We start from the raw sequence: 21744 nt of genomic DNA, 5'->3' as shown, positions 1-21744 counted from the left end.
TGAGGCAGCAGTGTGCCCTCGTGGCCAAGAAGGCCAATGGAATCCTGGGGTGCATTAAGAAGAGCATCTCTAGCAGGTCGAGGGAGGTGATCCTGCCCCTCTACTCAGCCCTGGTGAGGCCGCATCTGGAGTACTGTGTCCAGTTCTGGGCTCCACAGTACAAGAGGGATGTGGATCTGCTGGAGAGAGTCCAGCGCAGGGCTACAAGGATGATCAGGGGCCTGGAACATCTGCCCTATGAGGAGAGGCTGAGGGAGCTGGGCCTGTTCAGCCTGGAGAAGAGAAGGCTGAGAGGGGATCTAATCAGTGTATATAAATACCTCAAGGGAGGGAGTGCAGAGGACGGGGATGGTCTCTTTTCAGTGGTGGCCACTGATAGGACTAGAGGAAATGGCCGGAAACTGAAACATCAAAAATTCCATAGGAACTTAAGGAAAAATTTCTTAACAGTGAGGGTGACAGAGCACTGGAACAGGCTGCCCAGAGAGGTTGTAGAGTCTCCTTCTCTGGAGATCTTCAAAACCCGCTTGGATGCAGTCCTGTGCCACATGCTCTAGGTGTCCCTGCGTGTGCAGGGGGGTTGGACTAGATGATCTCTAGAGGTCCCTTCCAACCCTAAGCATTCTATGATTCTATGATTCTATGATACACCTATGTGGACAAGAGAGGGAAAACAAGCTGGCCTCTTGACATGAGGCTGCCCCGCACTGCCGTTGCCCCGCGTGGCTTAGTGTCGGGGGCGTTGAGCTTCAAGCCCGCCACACGCTGCGCTCGTCCTGCATAGCTCAGCGGCAGGAGGCGTTGCACTTCGAGCCCGCCCTGCACTGCCGCCGCCTTGTGTGGCTCAGTGGCGGGGGCGTCGCGCTTCTACAGCTTTCGGGCAGCTGAGCCTCAGAACAAGTTCAGCTCAGATGTTTGCCTTCATGTATCAGCTGGTCTTGCATGCAGCACCACACGAACCCAGCCGCATGGCCCCCAGACCCACGCGAGTTCTCAGATGCCTCATCTGGCCACACCATCTTTCCCTTTCCAGCTACAGGCAATTTACAGTATTTAACAACCCTGCTTCTTTAATGAAGGACAGGCCACCTAACATATATGAAGTCAGACAAAAATGCCCCCATCTTCTCCTCTTACTGGCTTTTCTAGGACATTTACATTCCAGGACACTTACAGAGTCTCTCTGCTCCCACCTCTTCAGCCAATTTCTGTCCATGTCTGCATCAGAATTTATTCTATTCCAAACACTTTTTACTCAGATTGTTTCCAGACTTCCCAGACCACGGATAACCAAATCAAACCTCTCTTTTTTTTTTTTTCCTCCACTTTAAGTGCAAGGCCTATACCTTTCAACTTTCCTTTCCTAGTCACACTGAAACTTGCATGTTAAAAACAAGCAAAGATTAAAACCTCCATCCCAAAAGGGACACTGCACTAAACATGCTTGTCCCTTTGGAGAGAAGAGAATACAACAGGCATTCACTGCACAGCTCAGTGGACTTTGGAAAGTGCCGGAACTGCAGTGGTGAGAATGATACAAAACCTACCCAGAATAAAATATATAGAATATATATTTTTATGTAAATTGTACATAATATATAGAATTTAAAATCCATTTAAATTCAGAAGACTACTTGGAATCAGCAGCAAACATCTCCCTGCTGTATCACTGCTCAGGGAACCTGCCTGCTCATTTCTGTGAATGGAGACCTCCTGCAACATCACACACTACAGCGATTCAGGGTCATGACAGACACATCACTGATTTGGAGTCTGTTGCAATATACTCCTGCCCTTCAAGCAAAGCTTTTGTTGCAGGCTGCTTTGTCCTGCTCCTCAACACCAAGATCTTGGTGTTAGTGGCATGTCTTGTGCTCACAATCAAGTTTTGGAGAAGTCATTTATAGGATACCTTGCACTGGAATAATAAGGGTTTCCTTCCTCCTCAAACCTCCTAATGATCGGCTCCTTCAAAGCTGCTTCATCTGCCTCAGATAACTGTAATAAAACATGGGAATAAACAAATACAGGGTAAGAAATACTTTAAGACGTTCTTCCACAATGAAAGCAGAGCTTTATATAACAGCACCAAATAAGAAGAAACTGCCTAAACCTCTCTCCACAGTTTTTTTCCCTTTTTACCTACAATTATTAAGCTAGTATATTTGATGGTGGAATTAAAATACCACTTTTCAAAATGGGGGGAAGACGAGAATAAAAGTATATAGAAAATAAAACATATTTATTCATCTATCTGCTGATAGTAAGATAAGCTTTCATTAACAGAGTATAAGAATGAATGAGGTTTAACATCTGAAATACAACTGAAGTCACTTTACTCATTAAACAGTCTTCTGATCTTCCTTTGGCAAAACTTTTAATAAATCAAGTTTGTGCCATTCTCCTGTTGGGTTCTTCCAAGATCTAGAGTGTAATTCAGCTTCCGAGCCTCTAACACGTTATTGACATTAGCTACAATTATTCTTCCTCAAACTAGTTTCTGGGTATCACCCTGTCAAACATAGAGATCTGAGAAAATGAGACAGAGATAAGTATGACTCTATCCACAGAAAGGCCAAGTAGAGTGGAATAAAGAACCATAGAGATGACATGTACATACTGCTTCATTACTCTGATCACTACTCATGATAAATTAATCAATTTTAATACATCACATTAAAATTACTTCTTACATGATCAAGGCACCAACATAAATATAAATCATAAAATTTTAAAAACACAGCAGAAAGTAGCATACAGAGAAACTGGAAAACTTTGCTAAACAAAATACCACTAACTAAATTAAAATGGAGACACAAGTAAAAATATTTTCCCAGACTCTACAGGCTTCTGCTATTATAAGCTTCATAATTCTCATGCACTGAATAATTTGAAGTTCATCTTTCCATAAAGCTGCTTACTTTCAAAGTAATTGGAAAGACACTGTTCTCGCATATTCCTCCTCATACTCTCACACAGGGGGGATCCCTGGCTGCTCATCTTGAGCAGGACTATGAAGCTGGTGCACAAAATACAAAAAGATGAACACAGGAAAATATTTCTCTAAGTGAAGACAAAGTATGACATGGACAATCTTCACATTCAGGAGTAAACAGGAACATTTTATGAATGCTTCATGTTTTTCAGGGCAATAGGCAACATTAAGAGAACCTTAAGCTCACTGGCATCTCACTCTGCAACATTTTTTCCTGGCTACTGGTGTGAACAACCCTATTGAAAGAGCAAGTGATAATGACGGTACTGCAAATAAAAGCAGAAAGATGTACCTGTTTTCCTTCTCTCGCTTTCTGGTCCTTAACTAATGTAGCTAGGACAGTTGCAGCTTGTTCCCCTCCCATCACAGATATACGAGCGTTTGGCCACATATAAAGAAATCTTGGACTGATCAAACATTTAAATAAAACCTTGGTTAATTTCCTGGTAAAGAATTTACACTCACTCAGCTAAAAATGCATTTTCATTAATGAGAATTTTGCATTTTACTGACTTTTAATGAATGCAAATTAATGTACTCTAATGCTGTTGCCTGACATTGGCAATCGACTCCGTCCGCCGAGGCGGCCAGGCACGCCCGAACTGTGCCTGGGCCAAAGAGCACAGACACCAATATGAGGATGCTGCAAATGGCGTTTATTGATGGATAACAAGGTGTTATATAGCTAAGGTTTACAACGTCACATTCGCCTGCTTACATCATAGACTAAACACTATTGGCTATTAGGGGCCCTATCTTTCCGTACAGCACGATATCTTCCGTCCGTCGGACCCTAACTATCTATCTACAACATCTCCCCCCTCCCTATGCATAACAAAACTAGCTAAAATATAACTATCTTATTCTTACTTATTCTTATCTTATTCTACTTACTTACTCTTATTATTATATTACTCTTACTTATTCTTAGTATTATATTATTCTATGCTTATAGTTTATAACAATCTCAAAATTATGTATCATAAACTTGACATAAAAACACAAGGCACAAAGTGTAGAAGGTAGGGGATGACAGGTAATACCGGGGGTGTAGGAATAGGGTGTACCTTGGGATAACTTGAGGGTAATACTGAGTGGATATATTCTTAAAGCCGTTGTCGGCGTTCCACTAACATGATGTTAACCTTCTCTAGACAACTCTTGACAAACAGCATGAGTTTATTCAACATACAGGGTCCAAAGATTAGTGTCATCATGATCATTGCTATCAGCCCTATCAAGGTGGATATCAGGGTGGTTAACCACAGCGAACCGGCGAACCAATCCTCGTACCAGCTGCGTTTTGGAACAGGGTTCAACGGGCGCTGGTTGGCAAGGCATGGCATTGAAGATTGGTGACCCTGTAGTTACTTTTGTACTAATTGCTCGAGATTGTTCCATCTGTTCAAGTACCCATTTAAAGGGCTGGTGTGACTCTACCTGTCCTATAGTGACAAGCTGCAAAATTAAGATCACGCAAAGGCATCGCGGTCCCCTCTTGCGAAGGCTGTTTTGTTGTTTTCTGGATTCGGTCGGTGTGGAACTCACAGGCTCGGGTGGGACGCCTATCACTGGGGCGTCCGATGATCCGGTCCTGTGAACAGAAACTCACAATTTTCATTAGTTTTATCTTGAAGGTCTGGTTTAATAGACTTAAGCGGGCACCACTTGACTCTGCCATCTTTCCTGACAGTGACCTTTGGGTCGATCTTGGCGTGGGGGGAGCGCTGCCAGCGAGTCCCCCAGCCAAGGGCAGTTTACTGCAACATGGCCTGCCTGGCCACATTTAGAACATGTCATTACGTTGGCTATTGCGGCATGAACAGCCGCCTGAATTGGGGTCAGATGCTCTTCCTTTGCAACATGCTTAACCATGTCTGCGATACTTGCCCCTACCGGCAATGATCGCAGGATTTCTTTGGTTGCGGAATTGCATTGTTGGCGTAAACATTCCGCTACGACCGGGCTTTTTGCCTCCGCAGGCAGGGTCGAAGAGCCGACCGCTGCTTGGTGACGATCTACAAATTGTGTAAAGCTCTCACTTTCACTTTGCTTTATTGAGGACCATGGTGATGGTCTGGCAACGACTCTACAGGCTGTGCGAATAGCTTCTCTGGCCGCATGAGTAGTTGCCATAATTTCATGGGCCCGCAGGCCATGGGCCTGCGCCTGGGGGGTGATCATTGTTGGATCTGTACCCATTAACCGCTGCAGGCTGGAGCCGTGTAATGGGTGATCTGCCCCAGTTACTTGGGCTAAATACTTTGTACAGTTGTCTTCCCATTCTTGTCTGAAAACGATCATGCCTGCTCCATCAAAGATTAATCTACAAGTTTGTTTTATATCAAACGGGAGCATATCGTCCCTCCCGAAGATATCATCTATGAGGGTTGAGACCATGGCAGAATTAATCCCTTTATCCGCAATTGCTTTAACAATCGTTTGCACATCCTTAGATTTTATCGGCGAGTAGACCCTCTGTCCCGCCTCCGTCACCCGGACTGGGAACGCTAGCGCGGTCGATGGGGCCCACTCGGCACACGCGATCTTTATTTCCTTCCAGTCCGTGAGAGGGGCCTCTTCCCCTCGCGGCTCCTCTCCAATTCGAATGGGAATACCCTGGCTCCTAGTTCTTTGGCTCCCAGCCCCGTTCACCTTCCTTCTCTCCCTCCCCAAATTCGAATCAGTTGTGGGCCACCCATCCTCACCAGTGTCCGAGCCGGAGCTGGAGCTGGAACTCGACTGACTGGTCACTTCCGGGCTCTGGTACTTTTTCGTTGGGCTCCAGCCCCGCCTACTTTCCCCCCTCCTTAGCTCGCCCCGCCTCCCACTCACGGAGGCGCGCCCTCTCAAACGGTCGCCCCGACCGGCTCCCGGCCCCCCACTCGGTCCCCCCCCCACCCGACCGGTAATTTCATCATAGAAGGCTATCAGGTTAAGCATCAGAAAGCATCGGACAGACTCACTGACATAGGCCGGACCGTTATCCGTCTTGATGTGCTCGGGCGAGCCTATGACCGCAAAACATGTGGTTAGATGCCTGCAGACATGTAGGGCCCTTTCACCGGTCTGCGCTGTGGCCCACACAAACTTAGAGTAGGTGTCTATGGACACGTGGACATACTTGAGGCATCCAAATTCAGGTACATGTGTGATGTCCATTTGCCACATCTCTAATGCCTTCAGGCCCCCGGGGTTCACACCAATGTCCAGACCTGGCCCATGATGACTACATTGGGGACAGGCCTGCACAATTCCACAGGCATCGGATACAGTTATATCATACATCCATGTCAGGCCTTTGGCATTAGCGTGGAACTGTTCATGAGCAATTCGGGCGATTTCAAAACGATTCAGTGGCCCATGTTCACGCACAAAGCTCACTAACTGGTCAGCCCAATCGTTACCCTCTCCCAAACCTAGTGTCCATTGATGACTCCGGACATGGATGACACAGAATGCCGTCAAATGCCACCTCACAGCTCTTTTGATTTGTAGAAACAGCTGGAACAATCACTGGTTACGAGTTTCTTTCAAAAGAGCATCCTCAATTCGCTGTACTACTCCGACGACATACAGGGAGTCCGATAAAATATTCAACGGGGTGTCCTTCCAGTGCATCAGCGCCCATGCGACAGCTGCCAATTCTAAAGTCTGCAACGAGTCACCTTCCACCGCTTGTAGGGTGTGGGCTTTCCATAGGTCCTTCTCCTTCCAGGTGATGGCCGCCCTTCTGGAGGTTTTCTCTGTATCCGTGAATACCGTGAGGCCATCGCACAGAGGTCTTTCTACACACTTTGGTCTTCCTACCCACGAATAGCTGGTGAGGAAGTGGCCAAGCTTTCCTGCAGGCCTTTCCGAAGTCACCTCCCCAGGGAACTCCAAGAGCGCTAACTGCAGCGCAGTGGAGTGCCACAGGGCCCATTCCAGATCCGCCGCCTGCAGGGGAAGGTGGATCGCCGCTGGCTCACCCCCCGAGACTGCCAGCACCCGAGTTCTCCCACGGTAGACCATGTGAGCCACTGCTTCCAACTGAGGGGTCACGTTCTTGCGCAGTTGAACTGAGGAGAAAATCCATTCTAAAACTGCAAGGTAGTCTTCTCCCCCTTTTTTCTTTTGCCACTGCATGATGAGGGCAAACACCGAGACTGGGTTGGAGACGACCATGAGGTGCATCGGGAGTTCAGGGCATTCCTTCCATTGCGACATTCTCCTGTGTGCACTGATATGATGTATTGAGTAGGCTATATGGATTCAGGTCTGTCCCGTTGCTCAAAGGAATACCTAACACCAGTGCATCAAGTTGATCTGCTGTTCCACAAAGCCAACAACTCTTAATTTGGGTATAATTAACAATACGCCTAAGAAGCATAACATATCCATTAGTGTTAAAAGTAGCATCAGCTTCTATAACAGCGTTAAAAGCAACATTACCTCCTAAAAGCTACAATATACAGCTAATAATGACAGTAACACTTCTTCCTCCCATGTTGTTCTTCTGCAGGCTCACACTTTCCACAGCTAGGGTACCAGCTGCCTGCCTGCTACGTTTGATGTATGCGAGTTTGCTTCCAGCCAAGGTCTCACCCATTTCGCTGGCACCCATCTGGTTCCAGTATCTGTAATGATACAAGCATACCCTTTCCCCCAGGTTATCAAGTCCAAAAGTCCCATCCAGTTTCCCGTGTTCCAGTCTCTCAGCATCACCTTACACGGACCCGTTTTTACTTCTGTCAGGGCTCCCTTTAGCCCAGCCCTGTGTTAAAACATCAGAGGGACTAGGTTATCCTGGGGTAATCTCAAAAATTTAAAACATATTCTGCTCTTGCCAATTTTTCGTTTTTCGTAGCTGACGTTTCAGCGTTTGGTTCATATGTTCCACTATGTCATGGTCCTCAGGATGTAATAGTATGGTGAAAAAACGATCTTTTAAATCAATTATTAAGATGTCCCAATCATTTTGAAAGGTTCTTGATTTCCATTTCTATTTATGTTTGCATAGCTTCAATTTGGTTTCCTCCCCAGAAATTGCTTGGGATTTCTGTATATTAAGGAGGCCCCCGCTCCAGTAGCATTGAGGCTTTTACAAATTGTAAGGACTGTTGCAGGTCCTTCCGTGTCAGTTGCACTGGAGCTTGGCCGTCGCTTCATTCTTGTTTCCCATGCTGAAGTACTTCCCTAGTCTCTTTCCAAGGATACAAGTCAGAGTACGGCTCCCAGTCCTCCACTGGTGGGGGGGGGGGGCGGGGGAGGTGGGGGGGAACGTCGTAGTCTGAGTTATTCCTGACTTTCCCACTTTCAAATTCTGGACTTACTTGTTGTGCTTATTCAGCCCTCTCTGCTGATATATATGTTACACAATAAAGATCTAAAAACCACAGATACAAACAGCACAAACACAATTTCCATCCAGTGGCACAACCTCACGTAGCTGTGCACTCCACTAGTGAGTTCCACTGTCTCAATTGCCTGATCCCATCCTCGCTGCCAATTAGGTTGCGAATGGGTTTGGGATTCGGCAATAATCACACAGAACAAAGTGGCTACGGCTATTCAGGTGAAAGCACGTTAAAGAAGAAAAGTATGCCTAATTACTCGTGAGGTAATACTTGTCGGCAGGACACTGAGACTGAACATTCTCTCGAGTTGGCAGATTAGAGGGTTGCTGACAGGCTCCTAACTCGGTGGGCGTCCCCGCAGAGACAACGTGGGCCTCAGTGTTAGGAGTCTCACCCCTCCTTTCTCTCTGCTCTGTCTTGTTTATGCCCGGTGCATCCTGCCACGTAGGGCCAGTACGTGCCAGCAGGCAGACCAGGGGGGCGGACAAACTCCGCCTTCAGTCACATAATCTTCCCTCCTGGGTGCGCAGGTGCGCATACCAGTAAGTGGTCCCAGCCGTCAGTCTGAGGGTCCTGCCTTTCTCATCTCCCTCCCTCTCGGGTGTTTGACCTTCAAACTAATTTAGAGGATGTTTGCAGTTAAGTTGGCTACAAGCCCGGTCGAGCAGCCGCCTTCAGCTGCTTTTGGAGGAGGTCGGCTCTGAGCCTGGCTGGGCAGCCGCCTCCACGCTCCTTATCACTCAGCCTGGGCAGGCAAACATCTTTCTCAGGGTCTTGGATTCTATTTCGCACAACAATTTTATGACTCTACAGATCATACAAATTTCCAGTTTTCGACCATACCTCGTGTCAGCATCAATATACAAAGGATACAACACATAATAGAGATGAACATAGCAAACAGAAATAATAGCCCTAATAACGGTTTCTGTACTCAGTTAAAGCATTACAGTTCTTCAACTCCCACTTTTAAAAGATGAATCAAATTCCTCTGCATCTCCCTCCTGGCTTTCATCAAGCCTTCAGCAACATAAGTTTCCTTGATCTCATTCGCCTTCTCTTCCCCGGCCCCCCTTTCTCCTTTTTTCAAGGCGATCTAACAAGCGGAAGCGGGGGCATAGACAGTGTAGGCGCCGCAGGTGCAGGCACGGGCGGGGGGGTTAGCGATGGATCTCCAAACACCAGCGGTTTTCAGTGGCGTGGCGGTCCCGGTCCTGAAGTGCTTGCAAAGGCTGCCGTGGCTCCGATGGCCACTTTGCTTTTGGCTTTCACATCAGGTTTGAATACTAGGTGGGGCTCGGCTTTGAACCCATTCTCTCTGCACCAGATCGAAAGCTTGCAGAGGGTCTGTTCATCAGCCTCCATCTGCACTCCCACTGCTTCGCTCTTCCCGAGCGCCTCCCGTGCTGCCCTCCAAGTCTCCCTCTCCTCCCTTGCTCTCTGGAGGACCTGCCGTATCACTCCCCATGTCTTTAGATCTTTCGCACTCCCTTTAGACATACCATATTCCGTTAACGCGGTGGTACATCTCTGCCAGTGCTGAGGGAATAAAACTTCCCCGGCACTGTTAACCGCCCCTTCTTCAAGGAGCCGCTCAGCAGCTCTTAACTGCGTTCGATTTCATAGAAATCTCCCATTCCCGAGCACCAGATACTACGACCTTGACTATCCCTTCCATGATCCGGATCCCTCGACCGCCTGCGGTCCGCCGCCTCGGAGTATCACGTCGGGGTCACCACCACTTGTTGCCTGACATTGGCAATCGACTCCGTCCGCCGAGGCGGCCAGGCACGCCCGAACTGTGCCTGGGCCAAAGAGCACAGACACCAATATGAGGATGCTGCAAATGGCGTTTATTGATGGATAACAAGGTGTTATATAGCTAAGGTTTACAACGTCACATCCGCCTGCTTACATCATAGACTAAACACTATTGGCTATTAGGGGCCCTATCTTTCCGTACAGCACAATATCTTCCGGCCGCCGGACCCTAACTATCTACAACAAATGCTTGCAACATTCTGAAAAAACAAAAATCCTGCTTTATACCCCTATAATCAAGCATCTTAAAAATTTCTTTCTTTCTTTCTGACTCTACTTCATCTTACACGCCCCCAATAATTCTTTTCTTAAAAAAAAAAATATCAGCAACAACTTTAACAGCATCAGTGGTCTTGAAAAAAAATCAGAAACACTAATGTGAGTCATATCCAAAGGGTCAAAAAAAGAAGTCCCTAGAGGTTTTGCAAACATTACTCATAAAACTAAAGGGGATGAAGGTTTTATTTTTCATACATGCGGGTAATCTTCACATGAGTACAGAGTGCAGGACCACCCTTGCTGCCCAGTGATTGCTTAGGACCGTAAGATATTTCCCCCAAGAAATATAATGGGAGAAAAGATGGATGTTTACATGTCAGGAGATCTCCTCTGTCACCTGACTAATTATGAGCCTAGCAATCTCCACAGGTTTCTATTGCTCTTATTTACTTATGACAATATTCACTCAGAATTGCTCGTTTCTCAAATAGGACAACTGAAAAAGTTGAAATAATGGTATTTTAGAGTTGTGTGACAGTCTATCTCCTATCATAACTCTAAGCAAAACTTACCTATACGCTTTTCCACACATCCCATAGTTTCCAGCACCATAGGAACCACCAATAATTACTGTTATTTTGGGTACATTGGCACACGCTACAGCAGTTACCATCTTGGCACCATCTTTTGCTATCCCTCCAGCTTCATATTCCCTACCAACCATGAAACCTAGTGCATTGCAAGATGAAAAAAGACAAGACTCAGTAACTTAATGCTATTAGTAGAGTACATCCAAAAGGAAACCCAGAGAACAGAACAAACCACAGATAACTGCAAACAGGCTGTTTCTAAGCAGGTCGGAGATGCAGACAGATGAAGCACAAAGATGACTCAGTGTTAGAGTCTCAACTGCAAATAGAACAGCCCACAATAAAGCAAAACTTTGCAACACTGAGCTTACCTACCTGTAATATTTTGCAAAAACACGAGGAGAATATTTCTTTGACAACACAACTGGATGTGTGCCCTGGAAAAAAATAATAAGTTATTAAATGTTGTAGCAGTGAAGCTATCATTACTAACACCTGCAGTGATAGCCTGTTTCCCCTGAAGTCCATGGGAGTATCCGCATCCTAAAAAGCTGGACGACTACTGCTCCAGCCAAAGTCAGTCTGCAAAACATTCATTCCCTCTAAAAGAAGCTAGAAGATGCCAAAGGTGTGCAAGCTCAAAAGTAAATCAAAATTAATATCCTTGAATAGTATTACTGCTGATAGTGGAAAGCTTGACTGTTTTGACTTGGTCAATATGCATCACAGACAATTCCACAGTGCAGCATTTGACATGGTATTTTGTAAGGTGAAGACAGGGAAACCAGATAGCCAGTCAGAGGAAAAAAAAAAAATCTCCCCATTTCCTGTACAAAAAGTTCTTCATTGAAGCTGGGAAAATTCCACATACAGCTTTTGCCTTCCATCCCTCCAATTGTAATTGTTGCAACATTTCCCCTTTTCTCGGGGCAGACAACACTGTCCCTCTTAGCCTTCTTCCTCCTCCACCTTTTCTAGAAAAATATTTTTTTTTCTAGAAAAGGATGATAGATTCCAAGCCTCTGTTTCAGCTAGAAATAATCTAAGACAGTAAAGTTATAAGATGCAACTTGGTAACTGTTTCTACTGGCCCTAGGGTTAATTAAAAGCAACAGCACATCACGCTTGTGTGCTGGGAAAGCCACCACCAGCAGCCTATGGATGCTGGCGTTTGGCATTCTAGGAAAACAGGCCAGGCTGAGAACTGAGACAAAACCTCAGAAGGAAAGTTGCCCTAAGAATATGCTCCAGAAACTGTGAAAGTTTTGCAGTGTTTCTGCTTTTGTTGGTTTTCCTTCTGCACTTAAATAAACTGGATCTAAGTAATCTTCTGCAAAACTACCCGCAGTGACTCAGCCCCTGTGTAGCTGCCAATTGCTGTCTCATCCTAGCTAGTTCTTCCACATTTTTAATGTTAAAAATGTTTTCAACATTCCAAGACTCGAACATTTCTACTGAACAGCTGAAGGTTTAGGATGCAAACAAGGCATCCCATGAACCTACTGAACTGAATAAAATCTGGCCAGCATGTCTGAGGACAAAGAATTCATTAGCCAGTTGCACATGGCTAAAAATAGCGATGCTGTGCAAAAGTCCAGATTATCTACTAAACCATCAAAGAAGTGAGATGGGGTTACACAGTCATTACCAAGGATATTTAGATTCTACATTCTCTTTACTGTATTCTGTTGCATCTCATTATGCAGGAAAATATTTCCTATACTGAAAAAGTAACATGAAAATGCACAAAAAAGATAAATATCTTAATCTGAAAGATATAGTTTTGGAATGCCGAATCTGTTCTCTAGTAATAGCAAAATAAACCTGAAGGGATAGATGCTAGGATCAAATTGCTACTTAAAATTCTGCCATTTACATAAGTAAAGCTTATGCAACTTATTTTGCCATTTGATAAATATAAAATATTTTCACTCAGTCTCTCAGGTTATTTATACATTATTTGCAAAAAATAAAAATAAAAGATACAGTATGCAGCACAGCAACTGCAAAAACTCTAACTTCTTCACAATACCAAAACCTAGGAAAAGCAAACAATAAAAAGAAAAGATAATGCAGACGCTTGAGCCAGCTTTTTCAAGAAAAGCACTTAAAAAAGATAGTGATCATCATGAGAAAAAGACAAACGCAGTATTTCCACCATTACAAAATAAAAAAAGCAAAAAGAGCAAATGAAACGCTTAAAAAAACAGATAGAGACATTGTTAGATAACGACTCTTAAAGAAATGAAATTTGAGGCAAAGGTGTCTCTTCACTTGGCTCTTGAAGTGATATTTATCTATCTCCTCTTACAGTACCAAAGTACCAATACAAGAAAAAAGAGAGCAAAGAAAGGAAGGTTCCTTCCTTTTTTTTCAGTGGTGGAAAAAAAAAAAAAAAACCTAACCATCAGAGAAACTCTGGAAATATAAAAAAGGTAATGGGTTATCTTCAATTTGGAAAGAAAATGCTCTCTCAGAAAACAGTGTCCCTTACTGCAGTACGCAAAGTTCAAAATATTTGTCAGTATATGAAACTCAATTGTGTGCATTATTTTAATAAACTATAAATCCAGTAAGAATTGCTTCCTTTCTCCAAACCTCTCCTAATAGCCTCTTTTTTTAAAATATAAATTTTCAATATTGATTTCCTCCCCATTAGTTTCAAGATCTGGCCAAAAGTAAACCAACATATATCATCTCTATTAAAGAAGAAAATAAATCAATTAGCAATAGTGTCTTGAAAAAAAAATACAAAAATTTGTATCTAAACAATACAGAAGAAGGTAAGTAACCACTGTGCTATACACAGAAAACTCTAAAGCATTCCTCAAGCCCTGAGCTTAAACTGCAGAACACAGCTAATAGCAATGCATTTACAGCATTCCAACAAAAAGGGCCTTTCATTTACAAAACAGGTATTTTAGTTCACAGATTTTAGGAGAATGAGAAGAAAATATGTGCATATTTTATTCAATAGTCTAATCCAGGAACTGCCAAGGCAAAGTGAAAATTAATTCTGTGGTAAACCAGTACCTATATATATCAGAAACGTTTACAGAACTGTTTTTAAAAGTCAAATGGTTTTACAGTTTATCAAGCTATTTCTTAGCCACTTGAGGACTTCGCAGCTGGTCCACATTCACATTTTAAAGCAGTTTCTCATTTTAAATGCTACTTCAAGAGCAAATACTCCACAAAAACATTAATTTCTGGACTGAAAAGCAGCTAATAATCTATTTAAGTACCTTCTTTGCTGACTCTGAGAACACCATTGTTTCCAATAATTCCCACTGGATTACTAAATATTCTTGCGAATCCTGAAGGAGAAAGGTAAGAGTATAAAAGAGATGCCAATTAATTTGCCAACTACGACTCTTCAGCAACACAACACTTCTTTCTGTTCTACTGTTCTCATTCTGCATAAAGATCAAGTTTAAATCAAAGGAGAGTAACACCCTTTAACATACTGTTCCTCAGCTGTTCCACTTCTGCATTTACCTCCACCTGCACTTTGACAACTTGTTAACAAAAATTAAGCACATATCCCAATTGCTCATTTTCACCCTATCCCTATTAGACAGTGATCTGAAAAGTCAATCAAGATTTTTGCCATGCCACTAAATGCAACATCTTGCTTTCCTTCAGCTGCTGAGCTTTATTCCTCAATTTACCCTTTCTTATCTCCCCTCAGAATAAGCTAAAGCAATTCTTCCACTGTACACTTACTATTCATCCTGTTTTTTAATAGAAAATTTTAAATCAGCAGAATATTTTAGAAACCTGAGTTACTAAAATTAAGTTAGTGGGAACAACCACTTGGGCTTAGAAGTAAATTAAAGACCTTGCAAGACTTGGTTCATTCTTGGTTCTGAAGTATGGTTCTGACCATACTGCTTGCTTTACTCTCTCGTGTAATCCCAGTGAATTTGTTAGGCATAACTACAGTTGGAATATGAAAGTTGAATCTTTGAATTCATTTCTAAAGTGTTTAAAATCAGAAACAAAAAAAAAGTGCATATATCGGGAAAAAGGGAGCATTCTTAATTTAAAAATACAGTGTGTTCAGAAAAACATTCCAGACACTTATATCTACTTTCTTTTGTCAATTTAAACTTCTTACAGCTTTCCCAGCTAGATGAAGTGCATGACTGTCATCCAAAGCATAATGATCTGTTACACCAGATTTTCTTCACACAAATAATAAGATTAATATAAAGATTTAAAAACAATATGTAAAAGTGAAAATTAAGAGTTTTTGAAGACTTAGAATATTTTATTTAAAAAAGATGCTATAAAACAGCTATGTTATTATAAAACTATTAAAAAAAACCACACATCTGAATGTTTCTTTTAAACAGTTCACTCAAGGTTAGCAGAAATAAGACAAAACAGGAACTCCAGCAAGTCAAAAATCAAAATGACAATATAAACGATGCCAAGCATTGTTCAAACAGAAATTAAATTTATTTTAAAATTATAAAGGAAAACATGTTTACCACAATATGATGAACTGCCCTGAAAAATAATTCTTTAGTCACTTCAGCAAATTAAGGAAAAAAAAAAAGATACATTTTTTCTACAGTAATATTTAACTTTGCTTAATATTACTTTAGTTGCTAAACTAAAAAGCATGTAGAGGTCTTTATTTGATAAGAAATATTCTCTAAGAAAAATCATAGACTCTTTGATTTTGCTTGTAGTTAAGTTCCAATTGACAGTAAGAAAAATACAACCTTCAAAAATCTACTTTGTTTCTAAAAATATATTATTCTAATAACAATCAGCATTAAACTGTATAGAAATGTGCTCTGTATTGCACATGCTACTACATGACAATAGGTAGACACTTAAGTGTTTTTGAGCAGACTGCTCAAGTTCGTGTGTTCACCAATAAGGGGATGTGGGAGTCATCGAAAGGAGCGGGGGCTTAAGGTTTAGGACCAGAAGCCATTTTATTGAGCATCAGACCAAACATATATATTCTCCGAGCATGTGAGCATACACTGTCCACACGCCCCCTCCCGCTGCCTCCAGCCAATTCTTTGACTCTATTGCTATCTGGGTCCAATCCTGCTAACGGACAACAGGTAACCAACCAGAGACCGGTGCATCCAGCCTGTGTTTTAGGTTTCTCTATCTGCTAATCTGTGATTCCTAACTTTCACAGTTTCTCACTCCTAACTTTCACCGTTCCCACAGTTTCTCAGTTTCCCACAAGAGGATTCCCCCACAGTCTGGCTGAAGAGCAGGACAAAGGGAGGGGGGAGACTGAGCAGAGCCATGAGCAAGTGGGACAAAAGAGCAGATGCCAAGAGGTGGGGGCCTTTACAAATAAGGGAATTCCCCCACATTCTTCAGCAAGGGGGACAAAGGAGTCGGTGAGCTCAGGTGAGAACAGATGGCGGGAGGCTGGAGTTGGGTGTAGGCGGGCTGGGAAGGCTGTAACTGCTGAGTACCTTGGCCAATGGGGAAAAGGAGAGGGCGTCCCTCGGTCAGGAAATTAGGATAAAAGGGGGGCTGCGTCCCCCAGCAATTGGAGAGACCCCACAGGGATATGCCCGGTGGACTCTCCCTTTATTTGAATAAAGGTTTTGGACTCTCCTTTTTGGACATTCAGTTCTTGACAATTGGGAGCTTGTCTGGGATCCTTCCACCTTCTGGGAATGGCAGATGGTGATTGGGGTTGACGGTGTGCCTCACCAAAGCTTTTGGTGATTGACTCCCTTTGACAGCAGCCTGTACCAGATGACTGCTTGGGTTCCTGAGACTGTCTGGAGACAGATAAGAGGAGGATCAGGGGGATCTGTAGGTAGGACCTGGGGGCGGTCCTCAAGTAGTCTGATGGAAAGGATCTCTGGGTAGTGCTAAGTCTGATGGAAAGGACCATTGAAATCTCACTAGTGAGTACTGTGGGACAGTGGGGAACAAAAGGGGTGATGAGCCTGACATGGATGCCAAGGGAGGGCAGCAAAGGGAAGCCAGAAGAAGATGCTGGGAAAAGGAATGATGACCTTGACTTATCCCCATATAGTCCCTTGGGGAGACTGTTGAGGGTTTGGGATAACCTGTGCATTCCCCCAGAAATAACCAAGGAACTAATGATAAAATATTGTTTTGTTCGGCCAGAATGTAAATTACCAGGGGGATTTAGGTGGCCCCCTGTAGGGTTGGACCACGATCCTAGTCTTTGTCAGGTTTGTGCCTGTATCTAGGTGATACTGAGAAGGGTCTCATCAAGAAAGAATGTGTGTCAATATGGTTAAGGGCAACATCTAGAGGAATCTATGTAACAAGAGAGGAGAAAAGGGGAAGCAGGAATCTGAAGAAAAGAGAGGAGAGAAGAAAAAAAAAAAAAAAAAAAAAGATAGGGAGGTGTGGGATGTCCTCCAGTACCTTCCCCTGCCTTAGCATCAAAATTCATCAGGAACCACAGCTCCTGTTCCCTCTGCACCTCCTGCTTCTATCCTCAGTGAAGAGGAGGAATGGGACATTTTGTCCCTTTCAAAACAAGAAAAGGAAGCCAGTAGTACAAGGTGCCAAAAGCCCCCAAAGCCAAATGCCTCTGTACCAGGTTCCACTGCAAGGCCAGGATGGGGGCGGGGGGGGGGGGGGGGGGAGCGGTTTGAATTTGTGGTTATGCTTGTGCCCTTGATCACACAAGATATAAGGCGCTTAAAGAACTGTCCCCTTATTTATATGATCCTATAGGGGTGGGGGAAAAGATAGATGACTATCTAAGATATGCAGATTACACTTGGAAGGTTTGGGATTTTCTTTTAGGAATCCTTTTTGGATCCCAGGGAAAGAGGATACTTGACAAGCTTTTTTGCAAGATTATGGGAGGATGAGCCCACACAGGCAGGCCAAAATGCAGTTTAGCCTGCCTTCAGGAGAGAGGAAGGACATTGGAGGAGGGAATGCCCACAGAGGCCAGTAGATTGCTGCGTCCTCCAGCAATTGGAGAGATTCTATAGGGCTATGTCCTGTGGGCTCTCCCTTTTTCAAATAAAGTTTTAGGACTCCTCTGTCTTCTTTTTGGATGTTCAGTTCTTGACAGCAAGATTTTCTGCACAGTTTTAAAGAAATGAATGAAAAATAAGATCCTAATTCGGATAGGAAGCTAACACCACACTAATGACAAAATGATTCACCAGTACCAAATTATTGATACAAAAAAATCTTTCTTTTAAGTCTAACTAAAATCTAAGAAGTGGGAAAATTTTGGTCTGGTGGAAAAAAATTATGAACCTGCAGTGAAGATCAGTTCCTCTGAGATGCTCTGCTGATACCTCTTTGTCTGTTGCTGCTTTAACCTACACCACAGACAGACAGACAAGGGTTAGAATTGGCATTTATCTTGCATTAATACTTATACAGGCTTTGTAACAGTAATAGAAAACTATTTATTGATAGTTTTTATTCTGGAATATTTTCTGTTTACTGCTATGTTTACATGTATGTATAATGCGTGTCTATATTACCTATACAACCCTTGTATTTATAAACATGCATCTTTACAAAAAATTGGTTTAATTAGTTAATTGATTACTGTCATAAAAATATATATTCCTTTTTCTTTAAGAAAAGGCAATTCATGCATGATATTCCACTGCATTGTTTCAAATAAAATCTCTATATAATGAATATATCAATATAATCAATATTTCAATATAATATCTCAATATATACGTGTCCTTGCTTGAGCATGGGGTTAGGCTAGATGATCTCTGGAGGTCCCTTCCAACTTCAACCTTTCTGTGATAAACTTATTCTAAGTCTGCTTTGCTTTCTCTACACAAATTCTTCTTTCATAAATTTTAACTTTCTTATTTTAATCATTATCTGTATCAGTCTGAATTTCCCAAGTTTTCCATTATACCAACAATAATTTCATAAGAAGCATTTTATAAATAGAGTGCATTAATGACATAATATTCATAATCTGTCAAATCTTAGATCTGAGAAGATAATTTAAGTGATTGAATTTCTTCTTAAAATAAAACAGTATCATTTACTGTGTGGCAAACACTTTTGAAGTGTTTTTTGAGCTATTGCTTCTTGTCCTGTCACGAGGCAACCCTGAGAAGAGTTTAGCTCTGTCATCTTTACTCCCACCAGATACTTAGAGATATTGATCCCTCCTGTGCTTTCTCTTTTCCAAGAGGAACAGTTCCCATTGCTTCAGCCTTTCTTCATGTCTCAGATGCTCCAGTCTCAACCTTCTCAACCTATTTCTGCAGAGAAGAGTTGTTAGACGTTGTCAACCAGTACTATTTCACCAACGTCAAGAGTCTTTGGAGGCAATTCCTCAAATTGAGAAGCAATGTAACTTCAGTTCTCAATGGAGCAATTAATAATGACCATATTAGGCATGCTCTACAACTCTTTATAGCATGAACAACACACCTGCCTCTTCTCATGTCTAATTGCAAGATGAACATCTAGCCAGTGACCATTTTGACTAGTAATTCTTGGGTGGCACTTATACAGAACTGACTTGATCCCAGACACAATGAATACAGCAAAATCCTCTCTTAATTTCTCCTTCAAGAGAACTCTTCCAAGAAAATAAGGATCCTTTCAAAGCAGCTGGTAAAGCAGCAGAGGTGGAATATTCATATGGAAAAGGCAGACAATAAGAAAATAATTGTCTAATTACTTTCTTTTACAACCACTAAAAATCTAAAACACAAAATAATGCTATTTTGTGAAAAATTTGGAGTTTTTTTTTTTTTGAAGTGATATCAAGTAGCCTTCTGTTGTAGCTGCTAAAATTTGCTGTTAAATGAAGGCAGCATGCAGTAATACTAGAGACACAGAATAAAGTCCAAATGACATTATCTGTATCTGAAATAGGAATAGATGACATTTGTTAAGCTGTTATCATCAACTCAAACAGAGCTTTTATAGCAACCAACTTGCAGCATTTTAAATTATACTCAGAATTACACACTTCTTACAGATTAATCTGTAATACATCTCTGTGCATTTAATAGATATCATTGGGCAAGTAAAAGCACAATGTAAACCTCTAAAAAGGAGATAAGTTGGGGAAAAAGTTAATTTCTTTTTTTTTTTCCCCCCCCCAGAGTTTTTGGAGTTGCTTCTTCTCCTCTATTTGCCAACTTATGCTGAGAAAAATGTGTTCGTATTTAAACTTTAATTCAGATGTTACCTTTTCCATTATATACACTACGTATCCAAATGCAGAGGTCAAAAAGCATGACCTCAAATATTCATACTAACATGCTACTTACTAACTTCACTCTGAGTGAATTACTGCATAGATAACTAAAATAAAATAAAAATCAACAGCTCTGAATGCACAGACACCGTTCCCCATTGTGTCCATGCAACACCTGAGTGTGAGAGCTTGGAAAGTGGTTAATGGGAAGCTAATCATGGCTTTCTGATTCACAGTCATACAGGCATCAATGCAATTTAAAGCTGCAGTAGGAGTATAATAAATTAGTCACAGGCAAAAACAGATGAGGAAATTAAAGCATAGACAACTGTCAAAAAAAAAGAAAATACTTTAAGGTCAGAATTGAAAAGGGCTGGTGAGTGGATGAAACAGGCTGCAACAAATAACAGCAGATATAAAACTAACAGCATCCAAATTCACATGTCTGAAGAATGAACCTGAATGGAAATCAGGGGGAGCATAACTCCATTTCCTGGCAAAACATCTGCTCAGAGAGGGAAGATCATTCTACCCACCACAATGTGTGGTGATAAAACGATTAGCAGATTTACAAATATTAATAGCATCTTCTGAAATGAAACAAATGAAACATTCCTCAAACAAAGTAAAGATATCTACAACATTTCTCTAAATGAAGTAAGCGCTTTCATAGAAGCTCTTCCCCCTTTTTATATAAATAGTTGTATTATTAACATATTAACATTATAATAATTAAATGTGTCAAACTAAGAAAGTTAAACTTTTGCCAGGTCAGCCCAAAGAGAATTATAACTATGTTTTGTTAAAAGGCAAACCCTTCTTCAATGTAATTTGCTCTTTGGCTGTACAAAATTACAATGCTACTCTACTGTGACACCTGGTGGCAATCAAAACAAAAAGAAATTCAACTTTTTGAAGAACTGTACAATTAAATGCATGTTTTTTTTCAAAATATTCAGAAAAATATCAACAATTTTTTTTGACTAACAGCATCCTGTGTAAACTCAGTTATTTCAGTCCTGCCATTTGATTTACATTTTCATCTTTGACATCACATTTAAACATCATCATTACTGCACCTGACAATAATTGAAGTCCTTAGTGAAAAACAGTTTGTTCAAAGTGCTCCTGAAGTTCATTCAGCACAACAGCTGTGTGACTGTCTTCTTTAACAATATACTTACTTGCTGTTCCACAAAAATGCTAGGACCAATCTATAACCACAAATCTATAAAATAGACTTGTCAGTGACTCCAGGGGAAGAACAGCTTGTGAATTAGCCAAGTAGATAAGCTGCTTACAGTCCAAAAGTATCTTTTTCCTTGCATATTTTTGTTTCAATTAGAGAGTACTTTGTATCACAACACCTGGCTAATCACCCCAATTGCTCCACTATTGTTGCTAAAAAGAAAAGGACTGGGGAAGCTCTGTACAGACGAGCTAAAGGGATTCAGTGTAGGGTGGGAGTCTTCTGCTTTCGATTTGTCTGGATTCAGTGTAGGGTGGGAGTCTTCTGCTTTCGATTTGTCTGGAGACAGGGGATTTCAGGAGTCTCCAGAAGAGGGAAAAATGTCTAAAGACCAAAAAGTGCCAAAG

General features: G+C 42.1%; 1 long non-coding RNA gene and 1 pseudogene across 2 annotated transcripts in view; both read right to left on the bottom strand.

The window, feature by feature from the left end:
* LOC104571026 (methylcrotonoyl-CoA carboxylase beta chain, mitochondrial-like) overlaps positions 1 to 21744 on the bottom strand; it is a 43106-nt pseudogene that overhangs the window by 6411 nt on the left and 14951 nt on the right. Inside the window, exons 7-13 of the transcript XR_015914261.1 lie at positions 14432 to 14468; positions 14210 to 14281; positions 12951 to 13002; positions 11340 to 11401; positions 10947 to 11103; positions 3288 to 3402; positions 1913 to 1998 (exon numbers count right to left, since the gene is read on the bottom strand). The product of XR_015914261.1 is annotated as a methylcrotonoyl-CoA carboxylase beta chain, mitochondrial-like (transcript). The remainder of the gene's footprint in view (positions 1 to 1912; positions 1999 to 3287; positions 3403 to 10946; positions 11104 to 11339; positions 11402 to 12950; positions 13003 to 14209; positions 14282 to 14431; positions 14469 to 21744) is intronic.
* Positions 15056 to 18272, bottom strand: LOC148590731 (uncharacterized). Its single transcript, XR_015914266.1, has 2 exons — positions 18213 to 18272; positions 15056 to 15151 (listed from the first exon to the last, which is right to left on the bottom strand). It is a non-coding gene; the product is annotated as an uncharacterized LOC148590731 (long non-coding RNA).

Source organism: Tinamus guttatus, unplaced genomic scaffold, assembly GCF_059628265.1.
Source record: "Tinamus guttatus ecotype Peru unplaced genomic scaffold, ASM5962826v1 Tinamus_guttatus_pri_ptg001135l, whole genome shotgun sequence".
Lineage (NCBI taxonomy): Eukaryota > Metazoa > Chordata > Aves > Tinamiformes > Tinamidae > Tinamus > Tinamus guttatus.
The sequence above is the reverse complement of the archived record's forward strand: the minus strand, read 5'-3'. Positions and strand labels throughout refer to the sequence as shown.